The sequence below is a fragment of the Ranitomeya variabilis genome, chromosome 2 (assembly GCF_051348905.1).
Source record: "Ranitomeya variabilis isolate aRanVar5 chromosome 2, aRanVar5.hap1, whole genome shotgun sequence".
Classification (NCBI taxonomy): Eukaryota; Metazoa; Chordata; class Amphibia; order Anura; family Dendrobatidae; genus Ranitomeya; species Ranitomeya variabilis.
Genome location: NC_135233.1, coordinates 1,106,972,730 through 1,106,989,099, shown reverse-complemented (window position 1 = coordinate 1,106,989,099; position 16,370 = coordinate 1,106,972,730). Strand labels below are relative to the sequence as shown.

At 43.6% G+C, this 16,370-nt stretch overlaps 9 non-coding genes across 9 annotated transcripts; all 9 read left to right on the top strand.

Annotated features, from left to right (window-relative positions):
• Window positions 1–794: 794 nt before the first annotated feature.
• On the top strand, window positions 795–868 carry TRNAN-GUU (transfer RNA asparagine (anticodon GUU)). Its single transcript has one exon. It is a non-coding gene; the product is annotated as a tRNA-Asn (tRNA).
• Window positions 869–2,243: 1,375 nt separating this feature from the next.
• TRNAN-GUU (transfer RNA asparagine (anticodon GUU)) lies at window positions 2,244–2,317 on the top strand. Its single transcript has one exon. It is a non-coding gene; the product is annotated as a tRNA-Asn (tRNA).
• Window positions 2,318–3,692: 1,375 nt separating this feature from the next.
• TRNAN-GUU (transfer RNA asparagine (anticodon GUU)) lies at window positions 3,693–3,766 on the top strand. Its single transcript has one exon. It is a non-coding gene; the product is annotated as a tRNA-Asn (tRNA).
• A 1,375-nt stretch (window positions 3,767–5,141) lies between these two features.
• TRNAN-GUU (transfer RNA asparagine (anticodon GUU)) lies at window positions 5,142–5,215 on the top strand. The gene has a single exon. It is a non-coding gene; the product is annotated as a tRNA-Asn (tRNA).
• Window positions 5,216–8,046: 2,831 nt separating this feature from the next.
• TRNAN-GUU (transfer RNA asparagine (anticodon GUU)) lies at window positions 8,047–8,120 on the top strand. The gene has a single exon. It is a non-coding gene; the product is annotated as a tRNA-Asn (tRNA).
• A 1,375-nt stretch (window positions 8,121–9,495) lies between these two features.
• TRNAN-GUU (transfer RNA asparagine (anticodon GUU)) lies at window positions 9,496–9,569 on the top strand. Its single transcript has one exon. It is a non-coding gene; the product is annotated as a tRNA-Asn (tRNA).
• A 2,840-nt stretch (window positions 9,570–12,409) lies between these two features.
• On the top strand, window positions 12,410–12,483 carry TRNAN-GUU (transfer RNA asparagine (anticodon GUU)). Its single transcript has one exon. It is a non-coding gene; the product is annotated as a tRNA-Asn (tRNA).
• A 1,376-nt stretch (window positions 12,484–13,859) lies between these two features.
• On the top strand, window positions 13,860–13,933 carry TRNAN-GUU (transfer RNA asparagine (anticodon GUU)). The gene has a single exon. It is a non-coding gene; the product is annotated as a tRNA-Asn (tRNA).
• Window positions 13,934–15,309: 1,376 nt separating this feature from the next.
• On the top strand, window positions 15,310–15,383 carry TRNAN-GUU (transfer RNA asparagine (anticodon GUU)). Its single transcript has one exon. It is a non-coding gene; the product is annotated as a tRNA-Asn (tRNA).
• Window positions 15,384–16,370: the final 987 nt, after the last annotated feature.

Genomic DNA, 16,370 nt, shown 5'->3' with positions numbered 1-16,370 from the left:
ATTGGTGACCTACAAATACAGTCGAGCAACTTTCTAGCAAACCCTTTCTATGCACATGGAGAATCAAACCGGGGACAGTGAAAAAACTTGCATAGTTTGTAGAAAAAAGTTGTGATGTAGCACAATCCCAAGGAGAACCGTTGAACTTTTATGGGTTGGTTTGTTTATCGAAAATGCTGAGAGGTCGTGAAGGCCTCCTGGTCTTTTTTTTTCCTCCTTTCTGTGGTTGCTAAACTGTAAGAAGAGAGTAGAGCATGAGCCTTAACACAAAACATTAAAAGAGAATAAATGCAACACCAATGGTGAAAAGCAAGACATGCGTTGGCCGGGAATCGAACCCGGGTCAACTGCTTGGAAGGCAGCTATGCTCACCACTATACCACCAACGCTTTCGGAAGTGTACGTTTTTTTGACATTTTCTGCAATAACACTAAACTTTCTGTTGACAGAAGCATTTGGATGCAATGTAATGATGAAAAGTATAAAACACAACCTTTTAGCAGAGGATGGTTTCGATCCATCGACCTCTGGGTTATGGGCCCAGCACGCTTCCGCTGCGCCACTCTGCTCGTAGTGTTGGATGCTTAGAGTCGAAGTCTAATTACTGTCTGCCTTCTGGTCTGTGTCGTGTAATTTATCAGCCATTTCTTATCTGTTGGCAACTAGATTATTCTTGGTGTTTTGCAATTATTTCTTTGTTTTTTTCTGTTTCCTTTAGTCATATTGTTGAAAATCATTTGAAGAAACGGTGTCTGACCTTGCTTAAGGTGCAGGCAAAAATTGTGGTCCATTGGGTCTCTGTGGCGCAATCGGTTAGCGCGTTCGGCTGTTAACCGAAAGGTTGGTGGTTCGAGTCCACCCAGGGACGTCGCACCCTTTTGCAGTCCACCCAGAGACGTTGCACAGTTGGAGAAGTTTTTGCATTGGTGCTGAGCATCTCTCTCATGTAAAAGCCATTTTGCTGACTATGTTTTGAATTCACGAGGCAAACTGGAGAAAAACTTTCTGTATGAGATAAGATAAACAAAACTTCCTTCGAGCCGGAATTGAACCAGCGACCTAAGGATTGCTAATTTAGAGCTACAGTCCTCCGCTCTACCAGCTGAGCTATCGAAGGATTGTTTTGGCCACTGTCGAAAGCCTCCTAGGTTTGGCCGTGGGTGCCACGGGCAGATGGTAAAAATGATTCATTCAACTCTGCGAAAAAGGAATCCAATGGTAGCATTGGAGAATGCGGGCATCGATCCCGCTACCTCTCGCATGCTAAGCGAGCGCTCTACCACTTGAGCTAATCCCCCAAACCTGTGAAACTTGACGTCAGTTTCACGTCACACCAGGTCACAATTTTCATATACAGTCACAGATGACATTGCTTTTTTTTTTTTTTTTTTTTTAAGTGTGGACTCCGTTTTCCCATACTTGAAGAACATTTAAGGAGTCCACAACGTGATTGGTGACCTACAAATACAGTCGAGCAACTTTCTAGCAAACCCTTTCTATGCACATGGAGAATCAAACCGGGGACAGTGAAAAAACTTGCATAGTTTGTAGAAAAAAGTTGTGATGTAGCACAATCCCAAGGAGAACCGTTGAACTTTTATGGGTTGGTTTGTTTATCGAAAATGCTGAGAGGTCGTGAAGGCCTCCTGGTCTTTTTTTTTCCTCCTTTCTGTGGTTGCTAAACTGTAAGAAGAGAGTAGAGCATGAGCCTTAACACAAAACATTAAAAGAGAATAAATGCAACACCAATGGTGAAAAGCAAGACATGCGTTGGCCGGGAATCGAACCCGGGTCAACTGCTTGGAAGGCAGCTATGCTCACCACTATACCACCAACGCTTTCGGAAGTGTACGTTTTTTTGACATTTTCTGCAATAACACTAAACTTTCTGTTGACAGAAGCATTTGGATGCAATGTAATGATGAAAAGTATAAAACACAACCTTTTAGCAGAGGATGGTTTCGATCCATCGACCTCTGGGTTATGGGCCCAGCACGCTTCCGCTGCGCCACTCTGCTCGTAGTGTTGGATGCTTAGAGTCGAAGTCTAATTACTGTCTGCCTTCTGGTCTGTGTCGTGTAATTTATCAGCCATTTCTTATCTGTTGGCAACTAGATTATTCTTGGTGTTTTGCAATTATTTCTTTGTTTTTTTCTGTTTCCTTTAGTCATATTGTTGAAAATCATTTGAAGAAACGGTGTCTGACCTTGCTTAAGGTGCAGGCAAAAATTGTGGTCCATTGGGTCTCTGTGGCGCAATCGGTTAGCGCGTTCGGCTGTTAACCGAAAGGTTGGTGGTTCGAGTCCACCCAGGGACGTCGCACCCTTTTGCAGTCCACCCAGAGACGTTGCACAGTTGGAGAAGTTTTTGCATTGGTGCTGAGCATCTCTCTCATGTAAAAGCCATTTTGCTGACTATGTTTTGAATTCACGAGGCAAACTGGAGAAAAACTTTCTGTATGAGATAAGATAAACAAAACTTCCTTCGAGCCGGAATTGAACCAGCGACCTAAGGATTGCTAATTTAGAGCTACAGTCCTCCGCTCTACCAGCTGAGCTATCGAAGGATTGTTTTGGCCACTGTCGAAAGCCTCCTAGGTTTGGCCGTGGGTGCCACGGGCAGATGGTAAAAATGATTCATTCAACTCTGCGAAAAAGGAATCCAATGGTAGCATTGGAGAATGCGGGCATCGATCCCGCTACCTCTCGCATGCTAAGCGAGCGCTCTACCACTTGAGCTAATCCCCCAAACCTGTGAAACTTGACGTCAGTTTCACGTCACACCAGGTCACAATTTTCATATACAGTCACAGATGACATTGCTTTTTTTTTTTTTTTTTTTTTAAGTGTGGACTCCGTTTTCCCATACTTGAAGAACATTTAAGGAGTCCACAACGTGATTGGTGACCTACAAATACAGTCGAGCAACTTTCTAGCAAACCCTTTCTATGCACATGGAGAATCAAACCGGGGACAGTGAAAAAACTTGCATAGTTTGTAGAAAAAAGTTGTGATGTAGCACAATCCCAAGGAGAACCGTTGAACTTTTATGGGTTGGTTTGTTTATCGAAAATGCTGAGAGGTCGTGAAGGCCTCCTGGTCTTTTTTTTTCCTCCTTTCTGTGGTTGCTAAACTGTAAGAAGAGAGTAGAGCATGAGCCTTAACACAAAACATTAAAAGAGAATAAATGCAACACCAATGGTGAAAAGCAAGACATGCGTTGGCCGGGAATCGAACCCGGGTCAACTGCTTGGAAGGCAGCTATGCTCACCACTATACCACCAACGCTTTCGGAAGTGTACGTTTTTTTGACATTTTCTGCAATAACACTAAACTTTCTGTTGACAGAAGCATTTGGATGCAATGTAATGATGAAAAGTATAAAACACAACCTTTTAGCAGAGGATGGTTTCGATCCATCGACCTCTGGGTTATGGGCCCAGCACGCTTCCGCTGCGCCACTCTGCTCGTAGTGTTGGATGCTTAGAGTCGAAGTCTAATTACTGTCTGCCTTCTGGTCTGTGTCGTGTAATTTATCAGCCATTTCTTATCTGTTGGCAACTAGATTATTCTTGGTGTTTTGCAATTATTTCTTTGTTTTTTTCTGTTTCCTTTAGTCATATTGTTGAAAATCATTTGAAGAAACGGTGTCTGACCTTGCTTAAGGTGCAGGCAAAAATTGTGGTCCATTGGGTCTCTGTGGCGCAATCGGTTAGCGCGTTCGGCTGTTAACCGAAAGGTTGGTGGTTCGAGTCCACCCAGGGACGTCGCACCCTTTTGCAGTCCACCCAGAGACGTTGCACAGTTGGAGAAGTTTTTGCATTGGTGCTGAGCATCTCTCTCATGTAAAAGCCATTTTGCTGACTATGTTTTGAATTCACGAGGCAAACTGGAGAAAAACTTTCTGTATGAGATAAGATAAACAAAACTTCCTTCGAGCCGGAATTGAACCAGCGACCTAAGGATTGCTAATTTAGAGCTACAGTCCTCCGCTCTACCAGCTGAGCTATCGAAGGATTGTTTTGGCCACTGTCGAAAGCCTCCTAGGTTTGGCCGTGGGTGCCACGGGCAGATGGTAAAAATGATTCATTCAACTCTGCGAAAAAGGAATCCAATGGTAGCATTGGAGAATGCGGGCATCGATCCCGCTACCTCTCGCATGCTAAGCGAGCGCTCTACCACTTGAGCTAATCCCCCAAACCTGTGAAACTTGACGTCAGTTTCACGTCACACCAGGTCACAATTTTCATATACAGTCACAGATGACATTGCTTTTTTTTTTTTTTTTTTTTTAAGTGTGGACTCCGTTTTCCCATACTTGAAGAACATTTAAGGAGTCCACAACGTGATTGGTGACCTACAAATACAGTCGAGCAACTTTCTAGCAAACCCTTTCTATGCACATGGAGAATCAAACCGGGGACAGTGAAAAAACTTGCATAGTTTGTAGAAAAAAGTTGTGATGTAGCACAATCCCAAGGAGAACCGTTGAACTTTTATGGGTTGGTTTGTTTATCGAAAATGCTGAGAGGTCGTGAAGGCCTCCTGGTCTTTTTTTTTCCTCCTTTCTGTGGTTGCTAAACTGTAAGAAGAGAGTAGAGCATGAGCCTTAACACAAAACATTAAAAGAGAATAAATGCAACACCAATGGTGAAAAGCAAGACATGCGTTGGCCGGGAATCGAACCCGGGTCAACTGCTTGGAAGGCAGCTATGCTCACCACTATACCACCAACGCTTTCGGAAGTGTACGTTTTTTTGACATTTTCTGCAATAACACTAAACTTTCTGTTGACAGAAGCATTTGGATGCAATGTAATGATGAAAAGTATAAAACACAACCTTTTAGCAGAGGATGGTTTCGATCCATCGACCTCTGGGTTATGGGCCCAGCACGCTTCCGCTGCGCCACTCTGCTCGTAGTGTTGGATGCTTAGAGTCGAAGTCTAATTACTGTCTGCCTTCTGGTCTGTGTCGTGTAATTTATCAGCCATTTCTTATCTGTTGGCAACTAGATTATTCTTGGTGTTTTGCAATTATTTCTTTGTTTTTTTCTGTTTCCTTTAGTCATATTGTTGAAAATCATTTGAAGAAACGGTGTCTGACCTTGCTTAAGGTGCAGGCAAAAATTGTGGTCCATTGGGTCTCTGTGGCGCAATCGGTTAGCGCGTTCGGCTGTTAACCGAAAGGTTGGTGGTTCGAGTCCACCCAGGGACGTCGCACCCTTTTGCAGTCCACCCAGAGACGTTGCACAGTTGGAGAAGTTTTTGCATTGGTGCTGAGCATCTCTCTCATGTAAAAGCCATTTTGCTGACTATGTTTTGAATTCACGAGGCAAACTGGAGAAAAACTTTCTGTATGAGATAAGATAAACAAAACTTCCTTCGAGCCGGAATTGAACCAGCGACCTAAGGATTGCTAATTTAGAGCTACAGTCCTCCGCTCTACCAGCTGAGCTATCGAAGGATTGTTTTGGCCACTGTCGAAAGCCTCCTAGGTTTGGCCGTGGGTGCCACGGGCAGATGGTAAAAATGATTCATTCAACTCTGCGAAAAAGGAATCCAATGGTAGCATTGGAGAATGCGGGCATCGATCCCGCTACCTCTCGCATGCTAAGCGAGCGCTCTACCACTTGAGCTAATCCCCCAAACCTGTGAAACTTGACGTCAGTTTCACGTCACACCAGGTCACAATTTTCATATACAGTCACAGATGACATTGCTTTTTTTTTTTTTTTTTTTTTTTTTTAAGTGTGGACTCCGTTTTCCCATACTTGAAGAACATTTAAGGAGTCCACAACGTGATTGGTGACCTACAAATACAGTCGAGCAACTTTCTAGCAAACCCTTTCTATGCACATGGAGAATCAAACCGGGGACAGTGAAAAAACTTGCATAGTTTGTAGAAAAAAGTTGTGATGTAGCACAATCCCAAGGAGAACCGTTGAACTTTTATGGGTTGGTTTGTTTATCGAAAATGCTGAGAGGTCGTGAAGGCCTCCTGGTCTTTTTTTTTCCTCCTTTCTGTGGTTGCTAAACTGTAAGAAGAGAGTAGAGCATGAGCCTTAACACAAAACATTAAAAGAGAATAAATGCAACACCAATGGTGAAAAGCAAGACATGCGTTGGCCGGGAATCGAACCCGGGTCAACTGCTTGGAAGGCAGCTATGCTCACCACTATACCACCAACGCTTTCGGAAGTGTACGTTTTTTTGACATTTTCTGCAATAACACTAAACTTTCTGTTGACAGAAGCATTTGGATGCAATGTAATGATGAAAAGTATAAAACACAACCTTTTAGCAGAGGATGGTTTCGATCCATCGACCTCTGGGTTATGGGCCCAGCACGCTTCCGCTGCGCCACTCTGCTCGTAGTGTTGGATGCTTAGAGTCGAAGTCTAATTACTGTCTGCCTTCTGGTCTGTGTCGTGTAATTTATCAGCCATTTCTTATCTGTTGGCAACTAGATTATTCTTGGTGTTTTGCAATTATTTCTTTGTTTTTTTCTGTTTCCTTTAGTCATATTGTTGAAAATCATTTGAAGAAACGGTGTCTGACCTTGCTTAAGGTGCAGGCAAAAATTGTGGTCCATTGGGTCTCTGTGGCGCAATCGGTTAGCGCGTTTGGCTGTTAACCGAAAGGTTGGTGGTTCGAGTCCACCCAGGGACGTCGCACCCTTTTGCAGTCCACCCAGAGACGTTGCACAGTTGGAGAAGTTTTTGCATTGGTGCTGAGCATCTCTCTCTCATGTAAAAGCCATTTTGCTGACTATGTTTTGAATTCACGAGGCAAACTGGAGAAAAACTTTCTGTATGAGATAAGATAAACAAAACTTCCTTCGAGCCGGAATTGAACCAGCGACCTAAGGATTGCTAATTTAGAGCTACAGTCCTCCGCTCTACCAGCTGAGCTATCGAAGGATTGTTTTGGCCACTGTCGAAAGCCTCCTAGGTTTGGCCGTGGGTGCCACGGGCAGATGGTAAAAATGATTCATTCAACTCTGCGAAAAAGGAATCCAATGGTAGCATTGGAGAATGCGGGCATCGATCCCGCTACCTCTCGCATGCTAAGCGAGCGCTCTACCACTTGAGCTAATCCCCCAAACCTGTGAAACTTGACGTCAGTTTCACGTCACACCAGGTCACAATTTTCATATACAGTCACAGATGACATTGCTTTTTTTTTTTTTTTTTTTTTAAGTGTGGACTCCGTTTTCCCATACTTGAAGAACATTTAAGGAGTCCACAACGTGATTGGTGACCTACAAATACAGTCGAGCAACTTTCTAGCAAACCCTTTCTATGCACATGGAGAATCAAACCGGGGACAGTGAAAAAACTTGCATAGTTTGTAGAAAAAAGTTGTGATGTAGCACAATCCCAAGGAGAACCGTTGAACTTTTATGGGTTGGTTTGTTTATCGAAAATGCTGAGAGGTCGTGAAGGCCTCCTGGTCTTTTTTTTTCCTCCTTTCTGTGGTTGCTAAACTGTAAGAAGAGAGTAGAGCATGAGCCTTAACACAAAACATTAAAAGAGAATAAATGCAACACCAATGGTGAAAAGCAAGACATGCGTTGGCCGGGAATCGAACCCGGGTCAACTGCTTGGAAGGCAGCTATGCTCACCACTATACCACCAACGCTTTCGGAAGTGTACGTTTTTTTGACATTTTCTGCAATAACACTAAACTTTCTGTTGACAGAAGCATTTGGATGCAATGTAATGATGAAAAGTATAAAACACAACCTTTTAGCAGAGGATGGTTTCGATCCATCGACCTCTGGGTTATGGGCCCAGCACGCTTCCGCTGCGCCACTCTGCTCGTAGTGTTGGATGCTTAGAGTCGAAGTCTAATTACTGTCTGCCTTCTGGTCTGTGTCGTGTAATTTATCAGCCATTTCTTATCTGTTGGCAACTAGATTATTCTTGGTGTTTTGCAATTATTTCTTTGTTTTTTTCTGTTTCCTTTAGTCATATTGTTGAAAATCATTTGAAGAAACGGTGTCTGACCTTGCTTAAGGTGCAGGCAAAAATTGTGGTCCATTGGGTCTCTGTGGCGCAATCGGTTAGCGCGTTCGGCTGTTAACCGAAAGGTTGGTGGTTCGAGTCCACCCAGGGACGTCGCACCCTTTTGCAGTCCACCCAGAGACGTTGCACAGTTGGAGAAGTTTTTGCATTGGTGCTGAGCATCTCTCTCATGTAAAAGCCATTTTGCTGACTATGTTTTGAATTCACGAGGCAAACTGGAGAAAAACTTTCTGTATGAGATAAGATAAACAAAACTTCCTTCGAGCCGGAATTGAACCAGCGACCTAAGGATTGCTAATTTAGAGCTACAGTCCTCCGCTCTACCAGCTGAGCTATCGAAGGATTGTTTTGGCCACTGTCGAAAGCCTCCTAGGTTTGGCCGTGGGTGCCACGGGCAGATGGTAAAAATGATTCATTCAACTCTGCGAAAAAGGAATCCAATGGTAGCATTGGAGAATGCGGGCATCGATCCCGCTACCTCTCGCATGCTAAGCGAGCGCTCTACCACTTGAGCTAATCCCCCAAACCTGTGAAACTTGACGTCAGTTTCACGTCACACCAGGTCACAATTTTCATATACAGTCACAGATGACATTGCTTTTTTTTTTTTTTTTTTTTTAAGTGTGGACTCCGTTTTCCCATACTTGAAGAACATTTAAGGAGTCCACAACGTGATTGGTGACCTACAAATACAGTCGAGCAACTTTCTAGCAAACCCTTTCTATGCACATGGAGAATCAAACCGGGGACAGTGAAAAAACTTGCATAGTTTGTAGAAAAAAGTTGTGATGTAGCACAATCCCAAGGAGAACCGTTGAACTTTTATGGGTTGGTTTGTTTATCGAAAATGCTGAGAGGTCGTGAAGGCCTCCTGGTCTTTTTTTTTCCTCCTTTCTGTGGTTGCTAAACTGTAAGAAGAGAGTAGAGCATGAGCCTTAACACAAAACATTAAAAGAGAATAAATGCAACACCAATGGTGAAAAGCAAGACATGCGTTGGCCGGGAATCGAACCCGGGTCAACTGCTTGGAAGGCAGCTATGCTCACCACTATACCACCAACGCTTTCGGAAGTGTACGTTTTTTTGACATTTTCTGCAATAACACTAAACTTTCTGTTGACAGAAGCATTTGGATGCAATGTAATGATGAAAAGTATAAAACACAACCTTTTAGCAGAGGATGGTTTCGATCCATCGACCTCTGGGTTATGGGCCCAGCACGCTTCCGCTGCGCCACTCTGCTCGTAGTGTTGGATGCTTAGAGTCGAAGTCTAATTACTGTCTGCCTTCTGGTCTGTGTCGTGTAATTTATCAGCCATTTCTTATCTGTTGGCAACTAGATTATTCTTGGTGTTTTGCAATTATTTCTTTGTTTTTTTCTGTTTCCTTTAGTCATATTGTTGAAAATCATTTGAAGAAACGGTGTCTGACCTTGCTTAAGGTGCAGGCAAAAATTGTGGTCCATTGGGTCTCTGTGGCGCAATCGGTTAGCGCGTTCGGCTGTTAACCGAAAGGTTGGTGGTTCGAGTCCACCCAGGGACGTCGCACCCTTTTGCAGTCCACCCAGAGACGTTGCACAGTTGGAGAAGTTTTTGCATTGGTGCTGAGCATCTCTCTCATGTAAAAGCCATTTTGCTGACTATGTTTTGAATTCACGAGGCAAACTGGAGAAAAACTTTCTGTATGAGATAAGATAAACAAAACTTCCTTCGAGCCGGAATTGAACCAGCGACCTAAGGATTGCTAATTTAGAGCTACAGTCCTCCGCTCTACCAGCTGAGCTATCGAAGGATTGTTTTGGCCACTGTCGAAAGCCTCCTAGGTTTGGCCGTGGGTGCCACGGGCAGATGGTAAAAATGATTCATTCAACTCTGCGAAAAAGGAATCCAATGGTAGCATTGGAGAATGCGGGCATCGATCCCGCTACCTCTCGCATGCTAAGCGAGCGCTCTACCACTTGAGCTAATCCCCCAAACCTGTGAAACTTGACGTCAGTTTCACGTCACACCAGGTCACAATTTTCATATACAGTCACAGATGACATTGCTTTTTTTTTTTTTTTTTTTTTTTTTTAAGTGTGGACTCCGTTTTCCCATACTTGAAGAACATTTAAGGAGTCCACAACGTGATTGGTGACCTACAAATACAGTCGAGCAACTTTCTAGCAAACCCTTTCTATGCACATGGAGAATCAAACCGGGGACAGTGAAAAAACTTGCATAGTTTGTAGAAAAAAGTTGTGATGTAGCACAATCCCAAGGAGAACCGTTGAACTTTTATGGGTTGGTTTGTTTATCGAAAATGCTGAGAGGTCGTGAAGGCCTCCTGGTCTTTTTTTTTCCTCCTTTCTGTGGTTGCTAAACTGTAAGAAGAGAGTAGAGCATGAGCCTTAACACAAAACATTAAAAGAGAATAAATGCAACACCAATGGTGAAAAGCAAGACATGCGTTGGCCGGGAATCGAACCCGGGTCAACTGCTTGGAAGGCAGCTATGCTCACCACTATACCACCAACGCTTTCGGAAGTGTACGTTTTTTTGACATTTTCTGCAATAACACTAAACTTTCTGTTGACAGAAGCATTTGGATGCAATGTAATGATGAAAAGTATAAAACACAACCTTTTAGCAGAGGATGGTTTCGATCCATCGACCTCTGGGTTATGGGCCCAGCACGCTTCCGCTGCGCCACTCTGCTCGTAGTGTTGGATGCTTAGAGTCGAAGTCTAATTACTGTCTGCCTTCTGGTCTGTGTCGTGTAATTTATCAGCCATTTCTTATCTGTTGGCAACTAGATTATTCTTGGTGTTTTGCAATTATTTCTTTGTTTTTTTCTGTTTCCTTTAGTCATATTGTTGAAAATCATTTGAAGAAACGGTGTCTGACCTTGCTTAAGGTGCAGGCAAAAATTGTGGTCCATTGGGTCTCTGTGGCGCAATCGGTTAGCGCGTTTGGCTGTTAACCGAAAGGTTGGTGGTTCGAGTCCACCCAGGGACGTCGCACCCTTTTGCAGTCCACCCAGAGACGTTGCACAGTTGGAGAAGTTTTTGCATTGGTGCTGAGCATCTCTCTCTCATGTAAAAGCCATTTTGCTGACTATGTTTTGAATTCACGAGGCAAACTGGAGAAAAACTTTCTGTATGAGATAAGATAAACAAAACTTCCTTCGAGCCGGAATTGAACCAGCGACCTAAGGATTGCTAATTTAGAGCTACAGTCCTCCGCTCTACCAGCTGAGCTATCGAAGGATTGTTTTGGCCACTGTCGAAAGCCTCCTAGGTTTGGCCGTGGGTGCCACGGGCAGATGGTAAAAATGATTCATTCAACTCTGCGAAAAAGGAATCCAATGGTAGCATTGGAGAATGCGGGCATCGATCCCGCTACCTCTCGCATGCTAAGCGAGCGCTCTACCACTTGAGCTAATCCCCCAAACCTGTGAAACTTGACGTCAGTTTCACGTCACACCAGGTCACAATTTTCATATACAGTCACAGATGACATTGCTTTTTTTTTTTTTTTTTTTTTTTTTTTTTTAAGTGTGGACTCCGTTTTCCCATACTTGAAGAACATTTAAGGAGTCCACAACGTGATTGGTGACCTACAAATACAGTCGAGCAACTTTCTAGCAAACCCTTTCTATGCACATGGAGAATCAAACCGGGGACAGTGAAAAAACTTGCATAGTTTGTAGAAAAAAGTTGTGATGTAGCACAATCCCAAGGAGAACCGTTGAACTTTTATGGGTTGGTTTGTTTATCGAAAATGCTGAGAGGTCGTGAAGGCCTCCTGGTCTTTTTTTTTCCTCCTTTCTGTGGTTGCTAAACTGTAAGAAGAGAGTAGAGCATGAGCCTTAACACAAAACATTAAAAGAGAATAAATGCAACACCAATGGTGAAAAGCAAGACATGCGTTGGCCGGGAATCGAACCCGGGTCAACTGCTTGGAAGGCAGCTATGCTCACCACTATACCACCAACGCTTTCGGAAGTGTACGTTTTTTTGACATTTTCTGCAATAACACTAAACTTTCTGTTGACAGAAGCATTTGGATGCAATGTAATGATGAAAAGTATAAAACACAACCTTTTAGCAGAGGATGGTTTCGATCCATCGACCTCTGGGTTATGGGCCCAGCACGCTTCCGCTGCGCCACTCTGCTCGTAGTGTTGGATGCTTAGAGTCGAAGTCTAATTACTGTCTGCCTTCTGGTCTGTGTCGTGTAATTTATCAGCCATTTCTTATCTGTTGGCAACTAGATTATTCTTGGTGTTTTGCAATTATTTCTTTGTTTTTTTCTGTTTCCTTTAGTCATATTGTTGAAAATCATTTGAAGAAACGGTGTCTGACCTTGCTTAAGGTGCAGGCAAAAATTGTGGTCCATTGGGTCTCTGTGGCGCAATCGGTTAGCGCGTTCGGCTGTTAACCGAAAGGTTGGTGGTTCGAGTCCACCCAGGGACGTCGCACCCTTTTGCAGTCCACCCAGAGACGTTGCACAGTTGGAGAAGTTTTTGCATTGGTGCTGAGCATCTCTCTCATGTAAAAGCCATTTTGCTGACTATGTTTTGAATTCACGAGGCAAACTGGAGAAAAACTTTCTGTATGAGATAAGATAAACAAAACTTCCTTCGAGCCGGAATTGAACCAGCGACCTAAGGATTGCTAATTTAGAGCTACAGTCCTCCGCTCTACCAGCTGAGCTATCGAAGGATTGTTTTGGCCACTGTCGAAAGCCTCCTAGGTTTGGCCGTGGGTGCCACGGGCAGATGGTAAAAATGATTCATTCAACTCTGCGAAAAAGGAATCCAATGGTAGCATTGGAGAATGCGGGCATCGATCCCGCTACCTCTCGCATGCTAAGCGAGCGCTCTACCACTTGAGCTAATCCCCCAAACCTGTGAAACTTGACGTCAGTTTCACGTCACACCAGGTCACAATTTTCATATACAGTCACAGATGACATTGCTTTTTTTTTTTTTTTTTTTTTAAGTGTGGACTCCGTTTTCCCATACTTTGAAGAACATTTAAGGAGTCCACAACGTGATTGGTGACCTACAAATACAGTCGAGCAACTTTCTAGCAAACCCTTTCTATGCACATGGAGAATCAAACCGGGGACAGTGAAAAAACTTGCATAGTTTGTAGAAAAAAGTTGTGATGTAGCACAATCCCAAGGAGAACCGTTGAACTTTTATGGGTTGGTTTGTTTATCGAAAATGCTGAGAGGTCGTGAAGGCCTCCTGGTCTTTTTTTTTCCTCCTTTCTGTGGTTGCTAAACTGTAAGAAGAGAGTAGAGCATGAGCCTTAACACAAAACATTAAAAGAGAATAAATGCAACACCAATGGTGAAAAGCAAGACATGCGTTGGCCGGGAATCGAACCCGGGTCAACTGCTTGGAAGGCAGCTATGCTCACCACTATACCACCAACGCTTTCGGAAGTGTACGTTTTTTTGACATTTTCTGCAATAACACTAAACTTTCTGTTGACAGAAGCATTTGGATGCAATGTAATGATGAAAAGTATAAAACACAACCTTTTAGCAGAGGATGGTTTCGATCCATCGACCTCTGGGTTATGGGCCCAGCACGCTTCCGCTGCGCCACTCTGCTCGTAGTGTTGGATGCTTAGAGTCGAAGTCTAATTACTGTCTGCCTTCTGGTCTGTGTCGTGTAATTTATCAGCCATTTCTTATCTGTTGGCAACTAGATTATTCTTGGTGTTTTGCAATTATTTCTTTGTTTTTTTCTGTTTCCTTTAGTCATATTGTTGAAAATCATTTGAAGAAACGGTGTCTGACCTTGCTTAAGGTGCAGGCAAAAATTGTGGTCCATTGGGTCTCTGTGGCGCAATCGGTTAGCGCGTTCGGCTGTTAACCGAAAGGTTGGTGGTTCGAGTCCACCCAGGGACGTCGCACCCTTTTGCAGTCCACCCAGAGACGTTGCACAGTTGGAGAAGTTTTTGCATTGGTGCTGAGCATCTCTCTCATGTAAAAGCCATTTTGCTGACTATGTTTTGAATTCACGAGGCAAACTGGAGAAAAACTTTCTGTATGAGATAAGATAAACAAAACTTCCTTCGAGCCGGAATTGAACCAGCGACCTAAGGATTGCTAATTTAGAGCTACAGTCCTCCGCTCTACCAGCTGAGCTATCGAAGGATTGTTTTGGCCACTGTCGAAAGCCTCCTAGGTTTGGCCGTGGGTGCCACGGGCAGATGGTAAAAATGATTCATTCAACTCTGCGAAAAAGGAATCCAATGGTAGCATTGGAGAATGCGGGCATCGATCCCGCTACCTCTCGCATGCTAAGCGAGCGCTCTACCACTTGAGCTAATCCCCCAAACCTGTGAAACTTGACGTCAGTTTCACGTCACACCAGGTCACAATTTTCATATACAGTCACAGATGACATTGCTTTTTTTTTTTTTTTTTTTTTTAAGTGTGGACTCCGTTTTCCCATACTTGAAGAACATTTAAGGAGTCCACAACGTGATTGGTGACCTACAAATACAGTCGAGCAACTTTCTAGCAAACCCTTTCTATGCACATGGAGAATCAAACCGGGGACAGTGAAAAAACTTGCATAGTTTGTAGAAAAAAGTTGTGATGTAGCACAATCCCAAGGAGAACCGTTGAACTTTTATGGGTTGGTTTGTTTATCGAAAATGCTGAGAGGTCGTGAAGGCCTCCTGGTCTTTTTTTTTCCTCCTTTCTGTGGTTGCTAAACTGTAAGAAGAGAGTAGAGCATGAGCCTTAACACAAAACATTAAAAGAGAATAAATGCAACACCAATGGTGAAAAGCAAGACATGCGTTGGCCGGGAATCGAACCCGGGTCAACTGCTTGGAAGGCAGCTATGCTCACCACTATACCACCAACGCTTTCGGAAGTGTACGTTTTTTTGACATTTTCTGCAATAACACTAAACTTTCTGTTGACAGAAGCATTTGGATGCAATGTAATGATGAAAAGTATAAAACACAACCTTTTAGCAGAGGATGGTTTCGATCCATCGACCTCTGGGTTATGGGCCCAGCACGCTTCCGCTGCGCCACTCTGCTCGTAGTGTTGGATGCTTAGAGTCGAAGTCTAATTACTGTCTGCCTTCTGGTCTGTGTCGTGTAATTTATCAGCCATTTCTTATCTGTTGGCAACTAGATTATTCTTGGTGTTTTGCAATTATTTCTTTGTTTTTTTCTGTTTCCTTTAGTCATATTGTTGAAAATCATTTGAAGAAACGGTGTCTGACCTTGCTTAAGGTGCAGGCAAAAATTGTGGTCCATTGGGTCTCTGTGGCGCAATCGGTTAGCGCGTTCGGCTGTTAACCGAAAGGTTGGTGGTTCGAGTCCACCCAGGGACGTCGCACCCTTTTGCAGTCCACCCAGAGACGTTGCACAGTTGGAGAAGTTTTTGCATTGGTGCTGAGCATCTCTCTCATGTAAAAGCCATTTTGCTGACTATGTTTTGAATTCACGAGGCAAACTGGAGAAAAACTTTCTGTATGAGATAAGATAAACAAAACTTCCTTCGAGCCGGAATTGAACCAGCGACCTAAGGATTGCTAATTTAGAGCTACAGTCCTCCGCTCTACCAGCTGAGCTATCGAAGGATTGTTTTGGCCACTGTCGAAAGCCTCCTAGGTTTGGCCGTGGGTGCCACGGGCAGATGGTAAAAATGATTCATTCAACTCTGCGAAAAAGGAATCCAATGGTAGCATTGGAGAATGCGGGCATCGATCCCGCTACCTCTCGCATGCTAAGCGAGCGCTCTACCACTTGAGCTAATCCCCCAAACCTGTGAAACTTGACGTCAGTTTCACGTCACACCAGGTCACAATTTTCATATACAGTCACAGATGACATTGCTTTTTTTTTTTTTTTTTTTTTTTTTTTTTTTAAGTGTGGACTCCGTTTTCCCATACTTGAAGAACATTTAAGGAGTCCACAACGTGATTGGTGACCTACAAATACAGTCGAGCAACTTTCTAGCAAACCCTTTCTATGCACATGGAGAATCAAACCGGGGACAGTGAAAAAACTTGCATAGTTTGTAGAAAAAAGTTGTGATGTAGCACAATCCCAAGGAGAACCGTTGAACTTTTATGGGTTGGTTTGTTTATCGAAAATGCTGAGAGGTCGTGAAGGCCTCCTGGTCTTTTTTTTTCCTCCTTTCTGTGGTTGCTAAACTGTAAGAAGAGAGTAGAGCATGAGCCTTAACACAAAACATTAAAAGAGAATAAATGCAACACCAATGGTGAAAAGCAAGACATGCGTTGGCCGGGAATCGAACCCGGGTCAACTGCTTGGAAGGCAGCTATGCTCACCACTATACCACCAACGCTTTCGGA